Source organism: Mixophyes fleayi, chromosome 8 (assembly GCF_038048845.1).
Source record: "Mixophyes fleayi isolate aMixFle1 chromosome 8, aMixFle1.hap1, whole genome shotgun sequence".
Lineage (NCBI taxonomy): Eukaryota > Metazoa > Chordata > Amphibia > Anura > Limnodynastidae > Mixophyes > Mixophyes fleayi.
Genome location: NC_134409.1, coordinates 12,718,434 through 12,741,469, shown reverse-complemented (window position 1 = coordinate 12,741,469; position 23,036 = coordinate 12,718,434). Strand labels below are relative to the sequence as shown.

Sequence of the window (23,036 nt, the reverse complement as noted above, 5' to 3'; positions counted from 1 at the left end):
ATGAATGATTTCAATTAATGTTTTTAATCGTTTTTAGTTGTTTGTTGCTCTCATGCCAAATATAGTTAACTAAAAATTATCAATCTGAATTTTTTATCATCTTGCTCATTACCCCAACCTCTAAAGGTAATTCCATTCTACTCTCCATATTTGCTTCCTATTGGCCACTTTGACTTCAAACATAGACCGCATTAACTCTTGAAGTAAAATAGAATAAGACACACCCAAAATGGAGTCCAGTCCTGTCAACTAATTCACTACAAAACCAATGTACCAACTTCCCATGCTAAGACCATGTAACCAGGTGCAGTGTAATATTTAAAGTAGAGATGCTCACTGACCCCCATGTTTTGGTTTTGGTTTTGGATCTGGATTACCGTCGTGTTTTGGTTTTGCCAAACCGCCCTTGCGTGTTTTGGTTTTGGTTTTGTTTGGTTTTATTTTGCAATATTGTTTAAAAATCAATGTTTTTGGGCATAAAATAACCAAATTATTATTTGCTCCACCTGTTTCTTGGATAAGTAATGTAATTGTAAAGCTATATAATTATGAAAAAACAGTTTAATTCCTGGTAGGCCGTCATTAATTCTGCACACAAACCAGATTGTCTTCCTCTCCATCTATGCATATTGGCAATGCAGCTATCGTCTTTGGGTTTATATTACACCCTACACTTATAGTTAAATATCTAAAGAAATGGACAAAGGCTCAATAGGCCCCCCTCCACTTGTAGAAAATACTAAAAAATTCAGCCGTTATAAACTGTACAATATGAATAAAAATGGACAAAGGCAGTTTGGTTTCTGTCTCTATAGGCCCCCTCCCGTTGTAGAAAATAGTAAAAAATTCAGCCGTTATAGACTGTACAATATAAATTGAAATGGACAAAGCCAGTTTGGTTTCTGTCTCTATAGGCCCCCCTCCACTTGTAGAAAATAGTAAAAAATTCAGTTGTTATAGAATGTACAATATAAATTGAAATGGACAAAGGCAGTTTGGTATCTGTCTGCATCGGACCCCCTCTCCACTAGGAGTAAAATAGAAAACTTTTCAGCCGTTATAGACTCTAGAATATAAATAGAAATTGAGAAAGGCAGTTTGGTATCTGTCTGCATCATCCTCATCAATATCATCATTATCGCCCTCGTCGCCTACACAAAACTCCCCCTCATCCTCTTCTAATTCCAAAGTGGCATCCTCAATTTGTGTTTCACTGGCTACACTCGGGCTGTTCAGACACACATCAGCAGAACTGCTGAAAGGGTCCTTCTTTATGGGTACACAAACAGAATGCTCACAATTAGACATACCACTGGTGGATGGACTCTCCACATGGATTGGTGTCATTTCTGATTCAGAGCATACATTATCCTCTAATGCCATACTGTTATCTTGCAGCTCGGCTTTTCCGCGTAACAGTAGTTGTGCACCACTTTTAGACTCCAAATTACTTGGTCTTGCTTGGTAACGAGTGACCGTACAAGAAGAAGGCTCAGTAACATCTTTTGATCTGCCACTAAGGAAGGCGAAGGCCTCATTCTTTCTCTGCCACTGCTTGTGTAGAATGGCATGATGGCAATTTTTTTTTTATCGGCAGTTACCTTTTCCTCAGTTACACTTCTTTTTCGCTTCAACACGGTACATTTTCTTTTGGTGTGTGTTTTTTTTCCTGATTTACAAAAGACTATGTACTTTTACATAGGCTTTACCAGATGACGTACTGGGAACACTACCATCAGGACTGGTACCAGCACCTGCTTTCTGATTCTGCTCATATGTTGACTGTTTTGAATCCATTTTAATGTGCCCAAACCACTTGTAGTGCAAAATATTGTATAGATAGATACTGCTGCTAAATATGACTTTTGGCAGCCAGAAAAATTATTGTTTCACACTGGGGAATATGGGACACCCCAAAGCACTTGTAGTGCAAAATATTGTATAAATACTGCTGCTAAATATGACTTTTGTCAGCCAGAAAAATTAGTGTTTCACACTGGGGAATATGTGACACCCCAAAGCACTTGTAGTGCAAAAAATTGTATAGATACTGCTGATAAATATAATTTTTGACAGCCAGAAAAATTAGTGTTTCACACTGTGGAATATGGGACACCCCAAAGTACTTGTAGTGCAAAATATTGAAAAAAAAGCCTCCTCTATCCTCCTCACTTCCTGCTCTAACAATTGCTAATAGAATTGGTAATAATAATAGAATTGAATAGATTAGAATTTAAATAATAATACAAAGAATAAGGTGTACAATTATTGCTCTGTCCCTGCTCTAATACAGCCTGTGACCTAACCCTGCTCTCTCCCTCTGTCAAATGGCGATGGATTGCTGTGTAGGCGGGTATTTATGCTTTTCAAATCTCGCGAGAACCGAGCTCTGAAATATGAATATGTCACGATGACGTTTTGCCTCGATTTAGAATCCAAATGGGTGGGAGAGTACCGAGCCTGCTCGGCTCGGTACTCGGATAGGCGAAGTTCGGGTGGGTTCGGTTCTCGGGGAACCGAGCCCGCCCATCCATAATTTAAAGTGACAGCACCACATAGTAACAAACTCTGCTTGTAATGACAAACTTGTATGATCGTGGCTCTGCTGTAGGTCCTACAGTTACTGTTGGCTGACATAAATTGATAGTGAGTATATATCCTGTCTATTCTAGATGGAATTGTGAGATAATACTCCCCCAGATGCAGAGCCCGTGAAAAGGAAGAGAGAAGTACACTCACCTGTCAATCCATCCAACACAGGGCAGTGTATCTTGCTTGCAGGGTTTCTTGGCGCTGGTGTCTGCGAATTGGAAACAATTAGCTGCCACAAATCAATGACCAGAATGGTGAGCCAATCGGTGCTCACTGCATCACTGCTCAGCACCCACGCGGCAGGTTTTTTTTTATGGCGTGAGTTCGGTTCGATGGTGGAGGCCAAGCAGAGAATTGCTCCGGAGAGAAGACATCACATTTAAGAGAGCAGATGTTGGAAGAAGAGAAGACTGTAGAAAAGGTGCAGAAGCGCGAGGAGGACAGAAGAGAGATGCTGGAAGAAGATTGAAGATGGTGACAGACAGCAGAGAACTGGGAAAACGACTGGCTCAAGAAAAAAGACTGCTGGGGACTGTCCAGAGAAGAAGCAACAGAGGGGGGTTGGCAAATAGCTGTCATGGTTCCCCCATGCTGCCCACGAAAGCTGCCTGGGTAAGGTAGCCATTGTGTGGTCGCCCCTTACAACACAATGGATATGCTTTTAGTATGCCCTTGACCTCAATTATTCAGGCCCCCATTAAAGACCAAAGTGGCATGTGGGGAGCGAAGCTGAGGAGCTGCTACGTATGGACGGTGGCCAATCGTGCAGAAGGTAAGAATTTTGTGTGCGTCTGCCGTTCACCGTATGCACTACAGAAGACTGGCAGATCAATGACATCACGGCTGCAGTGATGTGCTTAGTTTTTCTGTAACTTTATCAACATTTTGTGAGCATTTTTAGGAATATTGGAGTAAGATTTCATAAAAAGACGTTTCACACTCTGAAACATTCTCTCAACTTGCCCATTTGACTGTTGTTATTCATGATAGAATTGTACTAGTCATATACCCAACTGGGATGCAAAAGAATTTATCGCCCTACAGAAGAGTGGCATGATGTCGAAAAGCATCTCCCTTGGAATGTCATGTCTTGCAAAAACTGACTTCAGCTTTGTAATGATCGTATGGGATGTTTTATCTGCTAGTTTTAAGGATTTCATGACATTTAGAGAAACAGTCCACAATGACCAAAAATATATGTCCCTTAAAGTAAAAAATGTCAGTTGCTAACTTGTGACAGCACTATATAGTATATCCAGTTATTCCTCCTCTGGGAGTCATTATTTCTTCCACATTGATTAAAACAAGGCAAATGTGATATTTCACACTTTAAACTATGTGAGAGGATAGGAAATAGGATTCTATTCACTTTAAAGTAGAGATGCAAATGTGGCATTTTGACATCAGCCGCTTCCGCTTACAAATCCTTCTTGTCTAAAGCTGTTTTTTCCCCCCCTCAGGAATGAATAATTTAAGGGTCAGGCTGAAGTGAGGTGAGTAAGGTGAATGAATGGAAAACGCTGTGTGTTAACCCTTATATATCTGCTACCTACACATTGCAGTTAGCTGTTTTAGAAAGATTAATGGCAATGTGATTATAGCCGTAAAAAAAATGCAGCCACCGTTTCTGGTTGTCGTTCATTCACAACAACTATAGTACATGTGTCACTATTGTGTGTTTGAATGTCTTTATCACACTTTGCTAAGCAAAGTAATGTGGTTACAAACAAAAGAGCAACTGGGTGCAAAATACGACCAAGTGTAGGATGAGAGCCAAAGTCCGCCAGCTTAGAGCAGCTGCAGAATTCGAGAGTACTTGTAGAGTGGAAATAATACCCTACCAGCAAAGAAGCTCCTAAAACATGTCCACATGCCCTCTCCACTACACTATTTTCTTACAACAATCTCACTTCTGCAAAATGAAATATTTTTGGTTGTGTGCCGGCTCCATCCTTAGCATCCTTGCTCAGTACAACCGCTCCTTCCAGCTACTACAAACTTCTGCTCCCCTCCAAATGTTGTCATCCTGCTGAGCCAACCCATGAAATGGAATGCTAAGTGCACCTGAACAAATCAAAAAAGAATTTTGTGCCTTGTGCATTGAAGTATTTGGACCGCACATTGACTATAAAGTAACAGTAAGGGTCATTTACAAAGTGTTACCAATATGAAGGGACGGCGCATATTTCCGGCTTTGGGAATGGGTCCTATGCACATGCTTTTGCATTTGTGGAATTGTAGGTCGAGGAATATCACTTCAAAGTCCTACCTACTACAACTTTTACATTTTTCTCCTGAAATACTGCTTTGAAGGTCGTTGCTTTGAGAGTAATGATTCCTCGGGGTTATCTTTATTATATGTGACAGATATGCACTGTATTAGTGTTTTTATTTCATGGATCGTGTATAAAAATGCAGTCTCCGGTATAAAAGCAGGTGCAGATATAGCATTGCATTGAAAGTATAGAACAACGCTCAACTACCATCACCCCTGAGTATGTGTAACCATCAAGATATTTTGCAGGGCAAAGATAAGTTGCAGCCAATTGCTAAACTGGAAACGTCCCGTCTAAAAGTACAACTTCCAATTTAAAGCTTACTTAAATATCTTCTTCTGCAACAATCTTGGTTTTGTATGTGGGATCAGACTGAGGAACTTACCTGTGCATTTAGCAAGGAAAACCATAATCTGCCCAGTTCCTTCTAACAGAAGGAGCAATATTTCTTACACCAGGATTTATTGCTATCTCGATGCACTAAGCAATGTGTAAACCTGGCATGCTATTACACTGCAAGGTTACATTCTTGCTACTTCCTTACTGAGCCTATCTATGTTTAAGGCTAGTTAGTCTACTTGCTGGGAAGACGATATGCAAGATTATGAAGCATTCCTGTATAGGTAATTGGTACGGCCTCATCTAGAACACTGTGTGCAGATCTGGAGGCCATATCTCCAGAAGCATATAAATACATTAGAGACTGTACAAAGAAGTGCAACTAAAATGGTGCATGGCCTACAGCACAAAACTTACCCGGAAAGACTAAAAATCTTAATATGTATAGTTTGGAGCAGAAAAGTGAAACTTTTAAATATTTCAAGGGTTATAACAAGGTACAGGAGGGAAACATTCTTCAAAAGAAGAGAAGTATTAGAACACGAGGACATGCACCGACACTGGGGGGAAGTAGGTTCAGAGGAAAACTACTTCACAGAAAGGATAGTGGATAAGTGGAATAACCTTCAATCAAAGGTGGTAGAGGCTAATACAGTAGAGCAATTTAAACATGCTTGGGATAGACAAAAGGATATCCTTACAAAGAACTAAGGATCAAATAGGCTTTGAGGTTACCATAGGTTAAAAAAGTCAAATTCTAAGAATAGGTTATTAACTCATATTAAGTACCATTTAAACTGATGATGGAAGATCATTTTTGACGATTGCCTAATATTATCTATTGTACAGGGGATACAAGAGGGTCAGAGACAATGGGGCAGTTATATAGGACATAATTTTATTGACTACAATCAACTCATTTCCTGGCTCCCATACAGCAAAACTATTGCAAAGATCTTCAAAATGGAAAAGATTGTTGTGTAATGCTTTGTATTATCTGTGGACTGAATGTTGGTTCAAAAAAATGTCTGCCTCCGTTGTGTAGGCGATTGGTATGTTTAATTAGTGTAAAAATATAAAAGCAACACTTTACTATTTATTCACCTCCCTATAGTCTGGTTTGTAAATGATCCTTACCTGAGAGAAAATAGAATGAGACGAGAGAGATTTCTAAATGGAAGCTGTTGATGGCAAAAAGACAAAATGCCAGTTGGAACCAGTGACGTAGTGTCTCATTGGTTAGTGACGTCTCCGGTTCCTAGTGAACTGATTGGCTGCATTCTTGTCAATATATGTGTGTAACTATCAGACGTACAAAGCTTGTTTCACATTGCTGCTAGAACATGTTAGAAGACACCATGATTTCAGAACTTACACTCAAAATACCAATAACACTTTAAGTATCAGGATTTACTGCTTCCCAGATATTATCATTAATCTATTTGAACACATAGGGGATCATTTGGGGTTGGATGTACACACATTTTGTGCATAAGATATGTATTTCTGTACTTTGCATGGGCACTAACAATGTGTACAGCTGACAGTACTCTATTTATTAGCATGGCAGTTATACTACATGAAGTCTCAAACATCTATTGGTATTACTTAATTGGCATTTCAGTTTTGGACTACTGCATGACAAAGTCCCATTTGATTTTTAAAGGGGTGAAAACAGACGTGGGGTTATTTGTATTAAATTCGATTTTATCTGGAAAAAGAGACTTTGGGATTTTTTAATAGCTTTCAAGTCAATATTCTCTCTTGTGTATATGATACTTATTACATTATTATATTTTGTACAAATAGGGTAATGTAGCCGTCCTGTGGCCAGACAGTCATGGTAAAATTGGAAAATTGCTTTGGATTAAAGATGCTCAGGCTCGGTTTTCTGAGAACTGAACCCACCCGAACTTAGGGGATCCGAGCAGACTCGCGAGCCAGCTCATTACTTTCAAGCGTCCTGGGATCTGAATCGAGGCAAAATGTCATTGTTTCGTTGTCAGATCTCGCAGGTTTTGGATTCCATAAGTACCTCCCTCCCCAGGAGATCCAGCACCATTGCTCACACAGAAACAGGGGTAGCAGTGTTCTTGTCACTCTCTATTCTCCAGTGCCATTGCTCACACAGAAACAGGATGGGTAGCAGTGTTCTTGTCACTTAACAAAAATTACTGGAAATGATTGGAAATTAATGTTATTGAGGTTAATAATAATGTAGGGATAAAAAAGAGAGCCAAATTATGTGATTTTAGCAAAAACAAATAGGGATTTTAGAAAAAAATCCAGATCCAAAAATAAAACCAAAACACGGGGTCAGTGAACATCTCTACTTAGGATGACATTACCAAATTATGAACTTTAAGCCAAGGCTGTCCAAGGTGGTCAGTGAAGAACTAGAGGTGTCTTGCAAGTGCCATTATGATGTGCCTCTCTGCCCATGCAAGGATGGGCACCACACACAACAATGCTGGGACCAGACGGGGACTGGTCACTGCTATAGAACGATATGCAAAAGAACATGTCCACATTCATGACAATCCTGCCAGTCAGCCCAGAGACTTATCAACAGGATCACTGTCAAATACTCCTGCACACATGGATGGTCATAATGGATTAGATACAGACCTGGACTGTCCGGCTAGATCACAACCTGCTTACACTGTGGCCTTTTAGCGCGGTCTGAAGATAGCTACATGCGCATGCTGATAGCAGCTATTTTTTGACAGGACTGACCAACATCTTATTTTATAGATTCTAATAGTATCATAATCAGGCATCGTGCAAAATCAGGTCAAGTACCCAATTTCACCTCCGTTATCACAACATGTATGACTAAGATTAGATCTGACTTGTCATCATCATCAACATTTATTTATATAGCGCCAGCAAATTCTGTAGCGCTTTACAATTGGGAACAAACATTAATAAGACAATACTGGGTAATACATCCAGAGAGGTAAGAGAACCCTGCTCACAAGCTTACAATCTATAGGACAATGGGAGTTAGAAACACATCATATTTCACAATGGATCAGCTAGAATGCAAAGGTAAAAGTATTGAGTGGGCTGTGTGTGTTGCAGTGTTGGTCAGAGGGTTGTTGTCTTGCGTTAGCAGTGTAGATGGTGGTAATAGGGTAATCTAGGGAAATTAAGATGGTGGTTGAGGAATATCATAACCTTGTCTGAAGAGGTGGGTTTTCAGTGAACGCTTGAAGGTTTGAAGACTAGAGGAAAGTCTTACTGTGCTTGGGAGGGAATTCCACAAAGTGGGTGCAGCCTGAAAAAAGTGCTGTAACCGGGAATGGGAGGATGTGATGAGAGTGGAAGAGAGACGTAGATCTTGTGCAGAACGGAGGTGTCGAGTACTGAGATAGTTTGAGACAGGTGAGGAAATGTAGCCACAGTACCACCTCAGACCAACTGAATATATTAGGCAATTATAATACAACTGCCAGCATCTATACAAGCGCAGAATGTCAGCTGCAGAAGATGTGTATATTTGTGCAGATGTTGCATGTTGTTCATGATCCCTCTATATCTACAGTCATTGGATGCAGATTTGCAGATGTCCTTTACTATTAGAATTTTCAACCAGCTATCTAAACTATAAGTTATGAAATATTCCTTTTTAATAAAAGGAAATATATATATACTTTGGACTTGGGGAAGGAATAATTTATAAAATGCATACCTGTTTGATTGAATATGACATATTTCAGTCACTGTGCCCATCCACAGTGTACAGGCATCACTTTGAACATAAAAGAAAGTCAGATTGTCAGTACATTTCTGTAGCTGCTGACATCTCTATACCTTATTAAGGTAGGAAGGCGTTGGTCCGTTATTTTTTACCTTTTTTCGTACATCTGAATACATCTGTGAGGCTTAAAGCACAGTTCATCATGTACACATCATTAATAGTTATACTGTAATTATTCACACTGAATCTACAGTACGAGCAGAAACAAGTAACAAGCAGTGAGTCATTAGGACTGCAGCTCGTATAAATAGAACTCGGCAAGACGGAGATCTACTCTTTGATACCCGCAATCCTGTGCAGAAATGTTAATTAAATACAGTTGGATCTAAGTACATAGTTGTTTTGAAACATATCAAGCTGCTCCCTGCCTAGAAGAACAGACAAAAATAAAACAATTTTACAGTAGTAAAATAAATCAGATATTCAAAGAAATAAAAAATATCTTAATAACAAGCTTTCAAACTGCAAATATAAACTTTATACATTTCAGCTTCAAGTCTAGGACATTTATAATACATCATATAAAGGAAGGGTTTTGGAGTATTTTGCGGAAAAAGGTTTTTTTAGAGGGCATTTTTGAGGAGTGAAATATTTAGGGTCTCATTTGCTTTTCTTAAAAGTGCATTAGAACGACAATTAAACCGCAAGTGGTTTGCTCAGACCTACCGCTTGTTGTTTGTTCCTCCACCGTTAGGCCGGTGTTGAAACTCTTTGGGTGAGGTTCTTAGTAGTTTTTCCCCAGTTCAAGTCACATCCCCAATAAGGTCCTTCTCTGCTGCCCAACAGGGTAAAATATATGATTGACAAATAAATGATCGTCTCCTGCCAATGTTAAGAAATGTGTGACTTTATTTAGGAACCAGATACTGCAGTCTGTAAATTCTCTTTGGTCTACATCATTGGTCCACAAGCTGGAGTGACACTGATGTCCAGCATGGTGGTCTTAAATGGTGCGCCTCAAGTATGACCACAAGAGAGGACCCATAATGCCTAGGTGCAAATGCATTAATAGATGGAGCTCATTATTCCTGTTACATTTAGCTATTAAGATAAAAGTTTTGAAGGACGTCAACTTCTGGATGAATTAAGGGAGCACAGAGTTCTCAAGGAAGCTCTGTTTGGCAACTATAGATCTCGTGTATATGTATGTATATATATATATATATATATATATATATATATACATATATATGTATCATTACATCCTCCCATTTCCGGTTCCAGGATTTTTTTTGGGCTGTACCCACTCTATAGAATTCCTCGTACAATTAGACTCTCCTCTGGTCTATAAACTTTCAAGTGTTCTCTGAAAACCCACCTCTTTAGACAAGGTTATAATATTCCTCAACCACCCTCTTAACCTCACTAGATTACCCTATTACCACCCGTTACACAATTTACACAAGACAACTAACCCCTGACCAACATTGCTGTGTGACGGGATCATTTAGCTTACAAATCACTTTTTACCTTTGCAGTCTGGCTGCACTGAAATGCAAAATGTAGACTTAACCTCATGTATCAAACTCCCATTGTCCCATAGATTGTAAGCTTGTGAGCAGGGCCTTCTCACCTCTTTATCTGTTTTACCCAGTATGTTTATTACTTTACTGCATCTGTCCCCAATTGTAAAGCGCCACGGAATATGTTGGCGCTATATGAAGAAATGATGATGATATATATATATATATATATATATATGAGATGTGCACTGGGAAAGTGGCAAATAACAGATATACATGTCCCAGGCTTTCTGTCCTTTCTTTAAACCCTAGGGAGATTGTTGGTGTTTGAGAAAAACTTCCCAGAGGGGTGTTCAGCTTTAGGAAAAACTGGTATGGGTCCCTAGGGTATGAATGGAGAAAAAAGGGTGGGCTCCATTTACAAAGCCCAGTCCGGGTTTTCTGTTCTTCTGTTCTGACAGCGGACTGATTAATGGTTAGATCTGTAGGGTGTGTCTAAAAAAGGATGTCAGTGGGATCAGTCTCTGCTCTATGACTGGGGAAAGGGACTGCAGAGTCTCTATAGGAGATAGCCTGACATCTGCTGTGAGTAAATTATATGTGCTGGAACTTCTAATACTTTTGTTTAGTTTGACAGTCAGGAACAACATATGTTTATTTAGAGCAGGACAGGCAAGGTGTTTATTTTGAAGTGTTTTTGTTGACTTTTTTCTGCTTAATAAAACTAGCTGAGGACTGTTGTACCAAAACCTTGGACTTGTGTGACTTCTTTGCTGCTGTACACTACCATCTACCCCAGGAGATGGCACCTGTTCCCCTAACCTGGTTACAATATATACATATAATATTTTGTTTTCCCACAACAATGCTTTTTCTGCAGCGTATGCAGTTTTATATATATATCATGGCTATAACGGCTACTGCTTACTTCCTCTTAAGAAGTACCAACAGAACCATACAAAACATCTACAGTATTTAATAACCAGGCTTGCAAACTTGCACATTTAATGAGATACTATACACACTTTTCAGTTTGTAGTATTCTAAAAAATATAATAAGCAGCAATAATGCAGCAAAAACAGTCTGCGACCTAGAATTCAGGTCACAATTGTCTGAATCTCATAGCACAAAACCCCAATTATTTTTTTTCATAACATGATGTTGTTTCCAGTTAATGAAAGACTACGTTTTAATTGAGTGTGTACCACAACTTATTGTACTAATTGTTTCATTAGATATTATGGAAAATCTAGATTGCTTGTACTGTACAAATACTAATTAATAATACAAAGCATTCTGATATTAGCAGTGTGCAAAATAACCCAAAGCCTGAAAGATCCATACAGAGGGTTTGATGTAAAAATACAGACTGTTACATTTGGTACTTGGAAAGAGATGTCCGATATGGTGAAAGTATAGATGCTTCCATATATCTTTCGCCAGAAGTTATGATGGTGTAAATGGACGTACCAAAGGGTTACATTCACTTCAATAAATCAAATTGAAAGGAAGGGATTTTTGGTGCTTTCTTCAGGAATTTGCATCCTATCTCCTCAAAATAATTTTTCACCTCCAATGGTATACAGATTGCTCACATGTAATATTAAGGAGTATCCTATTCACTGACCAAATGTTATAGGGTTTCAGGATCACCATTATCTCGGTTTTGGAATGTGAAGTCTTTGCCTTTAGTTCAGACCTTCTGTATAGACAGCAATGGTTTTCCAGATGAGGCTTCTTTCGTACAGTGTAATTTTGATCTGATGTGTCCTTCCTCTAGTAGTTCAGAGGATCAACAGTGTGTTTCAGTTGTGCATAGATTTGTGAAGATGCAGGACCAAGGTATCCCTGTCTGGGCTAACTAGTAGGTAATACTCTCATTTAGGAAAGTTCATGTAGACATCTAAATTTGTGGTTCCATAACTAAATAGCCATAGATGTGATGTGCAGCCTGCTGACACTGTAGAAGTAACCAGCTTTGGGGACAGGACAAAAGACCTCTTCTGTAGAAGACATTTTGTTCAAAAGAACTTCTTGCATTAGTGATAGGCAAGTATATTACCCCTTTATATTATTACTGTAAGTGGTGAAAGTTAAACTAGAGGTACGGTATATTTCTCAAAGGTTAGGAACCTATTAATGTAGATCCACGCAGTTCTGTAGTGTTACTACCAAGAGGACGTTTTAAACTTGGCTGACTTAAAATATGTTGTATAAATAATCTTGAATGGGGTAAGAGAAGGATATGTGTGGTTGGCACTTACACCTGCTCACATCTTGCATGGAGCCCAGGGTAATTTAATTAAACTTTGACCTGACCTTATATTCAAACTATTTTAGCCTATCAATTCAATATGACTTTTTTTTTCATTAGGAACCAATGACATTATTGAGAATGAGAACTATCAATCCAAAAGGATGAAGTGATATCTCTAAGAAAGCAACTTATAAATCCAATAGTAACCAGAGACATCACTGAGAATGCAGCCTATCCATTCACTAGGAACCAGTGACATCACTGAGAAAACAGCCTATCCATTCACTAGGAACCAGTGACATCACTGAGAAAACAGCCTATCCATTCACTCGGAACCAGTGACATCTCTAAGAACGCAGCCTATGCATTCACTAGGAGCCAGTGACATCACTAAGAATGCAGCCTATCCATTCACAAGGAACCAGTGACATCACTGAGAAAACAGCCAATCCATTCACTAGGAACCAGTGACATCACTGAGAATACAGCCTATCCATTCAATAGTAACCAGTGACATCACTGAGAATGCAGCCTATCCATTCACTAGGAACCAGTAACTTCACTGAGAAAACAGCCTATCCATTCACTAGGAACCAGTGACATCACTGAGAAAACAGCCTATCCATTCACTCGGAACCAGTGACATCTCTAAGAACACAGCCTATGCATTCACTAGGAGCCAGTGACATCACTAAGAATGCAGCCTATCCATTCACAAGGAACCAGTGACATCACTGAGAAAACAGCCAATCCATTCACTAGGAACCAGTGACATCACTGAGAATACAGCCTATCCATTCAATAGTAACCAGTGACATCACTGAGAATGCAGCCTATCCATTCACTAGGAACCAGTAACTTCACTGAGAATACAGCCTTTCCATTCAATAGAAACCAGTGACATCACTGAGAATGCAGCCTATCCATTCAATAGGAACCAGTGACATCACTAAGAACACAGCCTATCCATTCACTAGAACCTAGTGACATCACTAAGAATACAGCCTATCCATTCACTACAAACCGGTGACATCACTATGAATACAGCAATAGTAGGCACTGAAGGAAATCTAGGTATGACTTACTGCATTTTTTACGCAGTTACCCAGGCTATCTCCATCTGCAGTGGAGGAAGGGGCGGAGTTATGAAATAGTAACAAATAGGATTTGTGGAATGTTGTGAAATGAGTTCTGTATAATACAGCTGACAGCAGGGTGTGTCCAGTGCATCCCACAGGTGGGGTACCTGAACCGAAATCACCAACCCTGTATTAACCGCATAGGGCGCCCCAACATAAGTTTTTTTCAGAGCTCTATTTGTAGAGTGCCTCTACTGCGTGTAGGTGACAGATACACTTTAAATATCAAATATTCCTTTATTTTTCTTCCAAAACTAACATACAGCATATCTTCCTGCTACATGCATTTTTTTATGTATTTATAATTAAATATGGACTGTTGGTTTAAAAATAGAATACACGAGTGAACAATAAATCTTGCTATAAATGCTACGTAAGTGGCTTAAAATGACTTCACATTAAGTGTGGCCTATTCATTAATAACTTTCTAAAGCTGTAAATCTGCCAATTACATAAGAGCGTCTTTGGCATTAAAACATCTGGTGACCATTTATACTTTCAATTTAATGACGCTCAAAGTGTTCAATATTTATTTTTTTTTGTTATCCAGGCAGAGGATTTATCTGTTTAATTAATCTAATCTCACTCATTGCATCCTTGCTTACTGAAATCAGCCGCAACACTAAATTGTTGACTCACACAATCACTACACTGCTTTACATAGATATCCCATTGCCCCAGGCCCTGATAGCTATCTAAGCTGTTCATGTTGAAAATGTTTAAGAGAAAAGTTGCAAAGTATTTGATTCCAACAGGGCTGTTTTGATGAATGGACAGTAAGGGCATTTGCATTGAGTCCAGCAGTTCATGGTTTTAATCCACCCGTCTTGTGTCCTATTTCTTTTTTCCGGTCTGTGGAAGAAAATTGCTATTATTGATCCCTATGAGAAAAAAATTCAGTTTTTCCTGTGGGCATCAATGTGAAACATAGTACTGCTGTAGACCTGGCTTCAGAGGACACGGTGGAGTTTCTTCTCCTAGGTATCTAATGTTCACTGGAGTGCCAGCATCAGTGATTTGTTTGCTATAGCTTGTAACTCTTGTGTAAAATGTCTGCTGATCTGTTATTACAGATAGGTGTCTCTTTTCTGAAATGTATTGTTCATCCTGATATTTAGAAAGTAGACAATTATAATTATAATATTGTGACATTATACTAGGCATCCCGAATATGTTCTGTATGGTGCATTAATATTAAGAAAAAGATCAAGACGTTCTTCTCCTTGACAATGTCCATGTATTTTAATGGTGACCTGAATGTATGCCTTTCTTTTTGTATGCAAATCTCAAATTGCGTTATTTTTTATGCATATGGGCAATTGCAAAGTGCAACTTAATGTATTCCATATGCTGGTTGCAATTCTCAGTATTTTGTCTTATTCTTTGTATGTGGACAGCTGCACAGTACCAGATCTTGTACTCTATATGCCGGATGTAATTCTCGGTGTCTGATCTTACTATACATGTCTAGACAACAGTGCAATACCACTTATTATATGCCTATATGTATGTCAGTGCATAACAGCATTAATTTCTGAAAATAACATTAAAGATTGACAACAATGGTTGGAGACATCAAATAGAGTAGTTATTACATGGAGTAATGCAACAAAACGATAAAAAAAAAAAAGCAAAAAAATTAGTAACTTTGCACCTTGGCAAAACCATGTTTCCTTGGAGGGGGAGGTAAATTTATAATGTGGGGACAGATTAAAAGATGGGGAAGGACATGTCCTAGATCAACTTTAAGTTTCAGAGTAAACATAAAGCTATCAAGTATTTGTGTGCTACATGAAAAAACACCCAGTGATTTGCTTATGTGCAAAATAATAAACTAATTTGCACCCCTTGCATTGTAACATGGTTTTGTCCAGGAGAAAACACTCATTTTTTTGCCTTACTTTCCTTAATCAATCAGGCCCTATGTACTCATCCTGGCACTTTTCATGATGTCTTTATTTTGCCCAAATTTTAAGGTTGTTGGTTTCATATCTAAGCTGTCTGAGAAGTTATAAAATTCGGGGTTATGAAAATCTACTTTTGAACATGAAAAATGTCCTTCGTTTTCCTGCTTTGTATTCTGCTTTTATTTAGCAAATTAGAGGAAATGTAAGAGAAATGTATCCTGACTCTGATAATCCCAATAGTTACAGTTGGTTGCTAAGCAACTAAACATAAAAAAAACAACATACCCCAAAATCAGAGTATAAAGTAGAGTCGTCAGATGAATCCTATGTCTGTTATTTCCATTCTATGCAGCTTCAGTAAATAGGAACATCTCAGCAGGTCACAGCGTTCATGAAAACATATAAAAATAAAATGCAATATACTACCACTAGAAATTAGATACAATTGGGGAGAAAAACATTTTAAGACAAACAAGATGCTTAATTATCTTTTCTGGCTGCTAAACTAAATGTTTACAAAATGTTAAAGTTTCCTACATCAAACTGTAAAACAATTATTTGACTTTTATTTATCACTAATACTTGTTTGATTTACTTGGTATATTCGTCTCTTGTGCAATAGGTTCTGAACCTGATGATTAATGATTTAGAACATTTGCTGCACAACTTGTTGCAGAGCAGGGTTTGAAAACTGTTTATTTAAGTGTGATATTAATTAAAGGAAAAAGGCTGGTGTATTTATTTTCTTAAAATAACTGATCAAATTAAACCACAGACTGAGGCATCCAGGCAGCCTTACATGAACTGGGGATATCATTTTGAAATAAAAAAAAACGGAACACCGAATTTTGCTCAGTCCAATAAAATCCACCCATACTTCATTCTGATGCCAAATAGCATAAAACAGTTACTGTATAGGAAAGGCAGTTACTGTAGACTTCAACATCTGTTAATTTGAGTTCATCCGGAGAATAAGTTATAGAATCCGTTGGGGTTTGAGTGAATCATAGGGAAAGTTTAGATGCATCGGTGGGTTTATTTTGTCCATAGTTTTAGACAGGTTACTAATGGGTAATAAAAGATTTCGGGCTACATTTACTAAGCTGCGGGTTTGAAGAAGTAGGGATGTTGCCTATAGCAACCAATCAGACTCTAGCTTTCATTTATTTAGTACTTTCTACAAAATGACAGCTAGAATCTGATTGGTTGCTATAGGCAACATCCCCACTTTTTCAAACCCGCATCTTAGTAAATCTAGCCCTTCATCTTTAATTTTATTATTTTACTAATCTGTCTATAGCTGTACAGAAATTGACCTTCAATCACAGGTCCATGTAGTCGTATAGTGCACACTATCTGATACTTACAAACTAAGAGCGCCTCTAAAACTCAAGTTGTTTATAAGAAGTATTATAGAAACTCCGTTCTTGACAGTTCCCAATATCTCCTCGTTCACTTATCTAGAGCGCAAGAGGTTCTGCAACATCCGGTCTTCGGGAGCAAACATTTTTCTAGCTGGGAAATTAAAAGTTGTTATTTAGGTCTACTGTGCCCACTGAAATTATGACGACCACTGAGGCCTGACATCTGGGTCAGAAGGATCATGTTCCCTGAAGCTTGCCACTAGCAGTTTTTGTACAAATAATAACCCAGATACAAAATAATAACTTAGATATTGCAGCACAGCTTTGTATGTTTACAGTAGGATGAACTTATGTAAGGCAGTTAGGCAATCTGTCACTTTACGATTGTGGTGGGAACTACAGGTCCCAGCATGCCCTTCTGGAATTTGTAGTTCCACTACATCTGGAGTGTTTCAAGTTGCATAAGGCTAAGTTCAAACGCATGCAACAGCGTCCGATTCAAGCTTTGGGCATCTCCAAGGTACGTGATTTTCTGTCCTATTGTGGAAATGCGGTTCCCGGTAACTGTGAAGAGCCCGAAAACCTGAAACAAAGAAGACTCACCTGTCCTAGGATCCCGCGGCGGTAAGTTTTTCTCTTCTTCTATTGCAGGTCTAGGCGCCGGATGGCAAGTGAGCCAGTCAGGGCTCACTTCCCACTGTCTGCCAATCAGCGCCGGGAAGGTGAGCCAATCTGGGCTCACCTCAGGCCCTTTGAATCTTTAGCGCCACGGTAAATCAATCATGGCTGTCAAAGCATGATGTTGGTGCGCAGACAGCTATATAAGGCACCGCGACCGGCGCCAATCTACTGTTTGTCGGCGGTGCGCATGAGAGAAGGATGTCGAGGCACCACCGGAGTGATGTAAGAAAAGAATGCAGCAGCGGCAGGAAGCCTTTGCAAAGGGTTTAGAGTGCCCCTGCCCAAGAAGACCAATGAAGAAGAGAAGTAAGCAGCAGCCGAGCATTGAGAACAGCGGCAGTGGGATTGACAACCACAGGGAAACAAAGGGCATCCCCAGAGGCGGCTGAAGCCTGGTAAAGCCTTTGTGGACAACACCTCTTACAGGCCTGCACTACACTGGTTTCCTTTCTTTTTCTCTCCCTGGCACAAGACACTGTGAAACCTCCGGGCACTAGGCTTGTACTGGGCACATACTTTAGGTTATGGGGGCACATTAGGTCCGGCTTTTAGGCCTCTGTGTTCAGTAAGATATGGTTTGCACATTATTCCAGTAAGTTAGTTGGACTAACAGGGGGTAACCAAGTAGTTAGACCGCGTCCGGATCTGTTCCCTCGAGGAGAAGGAAGCTGTTCATTTGTTTGGTGGTTACTCCAAGTATTGTACTTCACTTCATAGCCTAGTAGACTAGCATAGGGTGTGTTTCCCTTATGGGCTTTTAATGGGTGAGCACTATTAGACAGAGTAGATAGAGGTATCCTTCTTCACTAAACTGTTCCTTGGTTAAGTAGTTAGATTCCTCTGCCAATCCTCCCCTAGGCCGAAGTTAAGTCCGTGGCCTCGGAGGTGTTCACCGCACTTGGAGGGCTGGTGACAGAGTTCCCAGTACACAGTGCACATGCAGCACAATCCATCTTTTTTTTGAGCTCCAGCAACTAAGGTCGGTGGATCCAGTCCAAGGTGCCTACTTTTGACTTCCGGCGGATAGTCCAGCGGTTCTAATTTGAGCAGTGTGTTCTGTGGAGTGTTGATAGTAATTGTACTGAGTTCTAACAGGTGGGTTTAGCACCTAAAGTAGGGTATCTTCCCTTTCAGAATCCAGGAATCATGCCCTTATTAAAGGTAGGTTATTGGTTTCCTTTACACCGTTTGCATTTTGTCGGTTGTGTCATTGAACTATTGGGTGTTAGCTAGGGTAGTGCACCACACCCAGTTGTAGTAGCGTTATAGACGCTGCTTTGTTCTAGTTGTAGATAACGCTAGTGTGGGAGGCACACTTTAGAGACCAGATAGCGCTGAGGGGTGTTTGTGTATTGTGTCGCCCCTGTTGGTAGGAGTTCAACTGACAGAGCTGTAGACGGCAATTAAGAGGATCTGGATCTCTTCTTAGGGGCCCTCACCCAGTTTGCGGTGAATATTCATAGTCCCACTGCCAGACCACAAAATGAAGTGGCAGCAATCGGGTTAGAGTGAAGTGTCCCTACTCCCTGCCTCGGACACCTCCTCCCTTTCTTCCACCAAAGGACGGAGACAGTGGTACAGTGAGGTTGGAGCCTGAGTCCCGGGAAAGAAGGGCAGGCACCTTCCCATAGTCATCCCTCAAGATCAGGTAGGTATCTAGAGTGTGAGGAGAAGGTTTCCGGAGGTGTGGTGGTTCTCCCTACAGGCACCCTCCACAGTATCACAACAGTAGGTGTAAGTGCCGAGTGATAGTGATGATGGAGGACGAATTTGCAAGCAGCAGCAACTGTTAAAATGCATTTTATGTATGGTAGACATTAATAACATCCTAATAAATGTATTTAATTAAAAACTTTTTTTTTTATGGTCAATAACTTTGGATAGTAATCCAATCAGGTAGTAATAAGTGATAATAGGAATAAAAAGTTGTTAGCTTACCTTTGAGTGGAGTATGTCATTCTGATGTGTAGACTGGGTGGTAGTTTTCTGGTATGGGTTTCTTTTGTTTCTTTTATCCCTTTTCCAAACTAGCTATAAACCACCACTGAAGAGCTACAACCCCTTCCATCTATTTATTATAATTTATCTTTTATAGGTTTCCTTTCTTTCTTTTATTTTACTTCTTATTCTTTATTTTAGCCACACTTTCTGTCCGTCTCTCTCCCTACCCTCAGGGCTGGGGTCTGGGCAGGGGGGCTCTATGGCCGGATACCCATACTAACAATGTCTCTGAATGAGACATTTTTAGTTAGGCAGCCATGGCGGTGCAGGTGGTGCGATCGCTAATATCGCCTCCCCACTATTTCCCCAGTGCTGACCTTACCTGTAAAGAAAGGTGTGGCTCCCACAAGGCAGCATCGCCTTCCGGCATCCCTCTGGCACTGGGTCCTGCCTGTGCCAGGAAGAAAGGAAAATCAGAATGCAGAAAGAAGCAATAAGCGGAGAAGATGAAAAGAGGAGAAGTGGGCACGGAGAAAAGATGACATTAATACAGAGAAAACGTGGCGAGAGGAGGATGGAGAAACTGTGAGGGGGCTGGAGAAAATGGGGTGAGAGGTGGCATTAAGCTTGTTATTTATTAAAATCTTATGGGCAAGCGGGCATGTGAGAAAAAAGCTGTTTGGCAGGGGGTCATCAGTACATCTGGACATCAGTACACCTGGACATCAGGGCATCTGGACATCAGTGCATCTGGACTTGTCGTCTGCAGCCTTACCAGCCAGCCTGGACGAGGTAAGAGTTACAATTTTTACTTTACAAATGTCAAGTATGTGAGGGGCTAGGAAGTGGGAATTGGGGGGGGGGGGCGGCAGGCAGAAGCTTTGCCTAGAGCGCCTGGAAACCTTGTACCGACCTTGCTTAACCTCCTACACAGACTAAAAAGACCACCGCAAGACAAAAGAAACCTATAGCCTAAATATCAGAACTACATACTCCGCTCAAAAGTAAGCTAACTTTTTTTTACTGCATTTGTCCTTATCGATATACAAAGACACGGAACAAACACATTCGCAACCAACTGCACCACGGAAATTCCCAAACAAATATTCGACTTACAGGAAATAAACTCCTGAACTTTTCCGTTATGTACCATACACTAAAGTATTCCTACCTACCTCAACCGCAGATTTTTGTGCATTTAAAAGCAAAACAAAACACAATTTACATTCATTTAATGTTCCTTAATGAGTCAAGCAGTCTATGAGGAGATCTGGAAAACATGTCCTGTTGGATGCCTAGTGGACAGGGTTAAGAAAAAAATTCTTACCATACCGGAAAAAAGGGAGACAGATACTCATAACCATTAGCCACATGCTGGCTTAATCAACATATAGATTTGTTAATTACAAGTTTTTCTTCATGTCCATCTGTTTTAAAAGTTTGTTTCTAAACCTACAGCAGATGTTCCTGTAAAGCTAGTAAGAAACTCTCATGTATGTGCACCATGTTCACACACACTCGTGTTCCAGTCTTTAAATCTCAACCTTTATTAAATTACTCACAAGCAGATGCCTTTGTTACAAGAAAATGATGACACTATTTCCTACACTTTATATTCTTAATGTAAAGTCCTCCTATTCTGTGTTTCAGAAAGTGTCTTATGGGAGAGCAAAAAGAGAACATTATACACCTATCCACTTGAAGTACAAAAACACTATTACCGCCGGCAAATATGATTACTTCATCTAACACGACAAGTATGGAAAAGATAGGACAGACAACAATTTCAGCTTAGGAATTACCTTATGAGCTTGAATCCGCGAACCTATTGAGAAGAAAAATTCAGTAACTTTGAGTAAAGTTGTATTATTACACACTCTCGATTCAAAATGTTAGGTCTATCCGGGCTCAAACTGTAAGATGATCAAATTGAAAAATGAATTTTCTGGCTGACTGTATGATTATTCAAAACACACCGTTCTAACACAGACATTTCTTAAGCTCACGTTGACCAATTTAAGCTGTAAGTGCTACTGTAAGGAAAACAGATTAATCTTTCTCCAGAAATTGATGCCAATGGGTGAAACTAAAATGGAGATTCTCAGAAGTGAATATGAAAATAGATCATGGAATACAGTTCCTGGAATATAAACATCCAAGAAATGTCATATTCCGCTACTGTACTTTTTTAAAAGAAAAAAAAATATGTTTAGGATAATATGCTTACATTTGTGTGAATCAATGCTGATATTGCATTTCCTAAGCTTCATGTCACTTTTAATAATCAGTCATTATTATAGCTATCTCTGTTTTAGCCATACTGGCGGTGTGATTGATACAAAATGTAGTTGAAGAGGACATGTATCTCTGAACCACTCTCGCTCCTCGTTTCAGCTGTGCCCTCTCCCACTTAGAATGTAAGCTCTCTAATGAGGAGGGTCCTTCATAGCCTTTGTTTTCGTATCGCATTTGTTTCGTCTGCCTTGTATGTCCCTGTTTTATGTATGTCCTGTTTTCCGTACTGTACTGCACTGTGGAGCACTGCGGGGCCTTACAAGTCTACAATGATAATAATAATAATGTATGCCACAGCAGCCAATCAGCAATTATCTCATACTTGCCTACTTTCGCTATCTCTTCGGAGGTATCCCAAAGGGGAGGTCAGCTGGTTAGAGTGGGAGGGGCGTCACCATAGACCCATCTCCTGTCATGATTAGTGGCATTGTGCGATAGGGCTTAGTGGTACAAAGCCAGTCTTTAAGCACTGCCTCTCCCCGGGAAGTCCAGGAGAGAAGGCAAATATGATTGATCGTTGATCAATCTTGTAAAATGCATCAGTTATATATTAAATAAATCATGACCTTAGGAATGTCTTTATTATGTGTTACACTTATACATTTCATTGCCTGAATTTGTGTGTATACAAGTTTTTTCTTTCCTGTATAAAGCTGTCTGGTGTAAACATATTTGGGCCTGATTCATTAAGGAACGCAAATGCCGATACATGCCGCATTTTGCGTAAAATTTCTCTGCTCATGCCCAGCACCGGACTGAACGCTAGAGATCGCAGCAACATCCAATTAATCTTCAAGTGCAAAAGGACCCTTAGCACAGCCTGCGATTTCAAGGGTTTAACTGGGAAGGTGGGAGAGGCGTATGCACGTAGTCAATTTACAGTAAGAGCGCGCCAGGCTTGACTGCTTGCAGTAGTGTCCGATTCAAACTTTGAGCATCTCAAAGGTACGTGTTTTCCTGTCGCATCACTTGCACCAGCTACAAGTCGGATATAAGTGCCAATTGCTATGCTGTGTGT

At 39.8% G+C, this 23,036-nt stretch overlaps 1 long non-coding RNA gene across 1 annotated transcript in view; it reads left to right on the top strand.

The window, feature by feature from the left end:
- LOC142100005 (uncharacterized) overlaps window positions 1-21,485 on the top strand; it is a 110,404-nt gene extending 88,919 nt beyond the window's left edge. The window contains exon 3 of the long non-coding RNA XR_012678650.1: window positions 21,374-21,485. This is a non-coding gene — a long non-coding RNA (uncharacterized LOC142100005). The remainder of the gene's footprint in view (window positions 1-21,373) is intronic.
- Window positions 21,486-23,036: the final 1,551 nt, after the last annotated feature.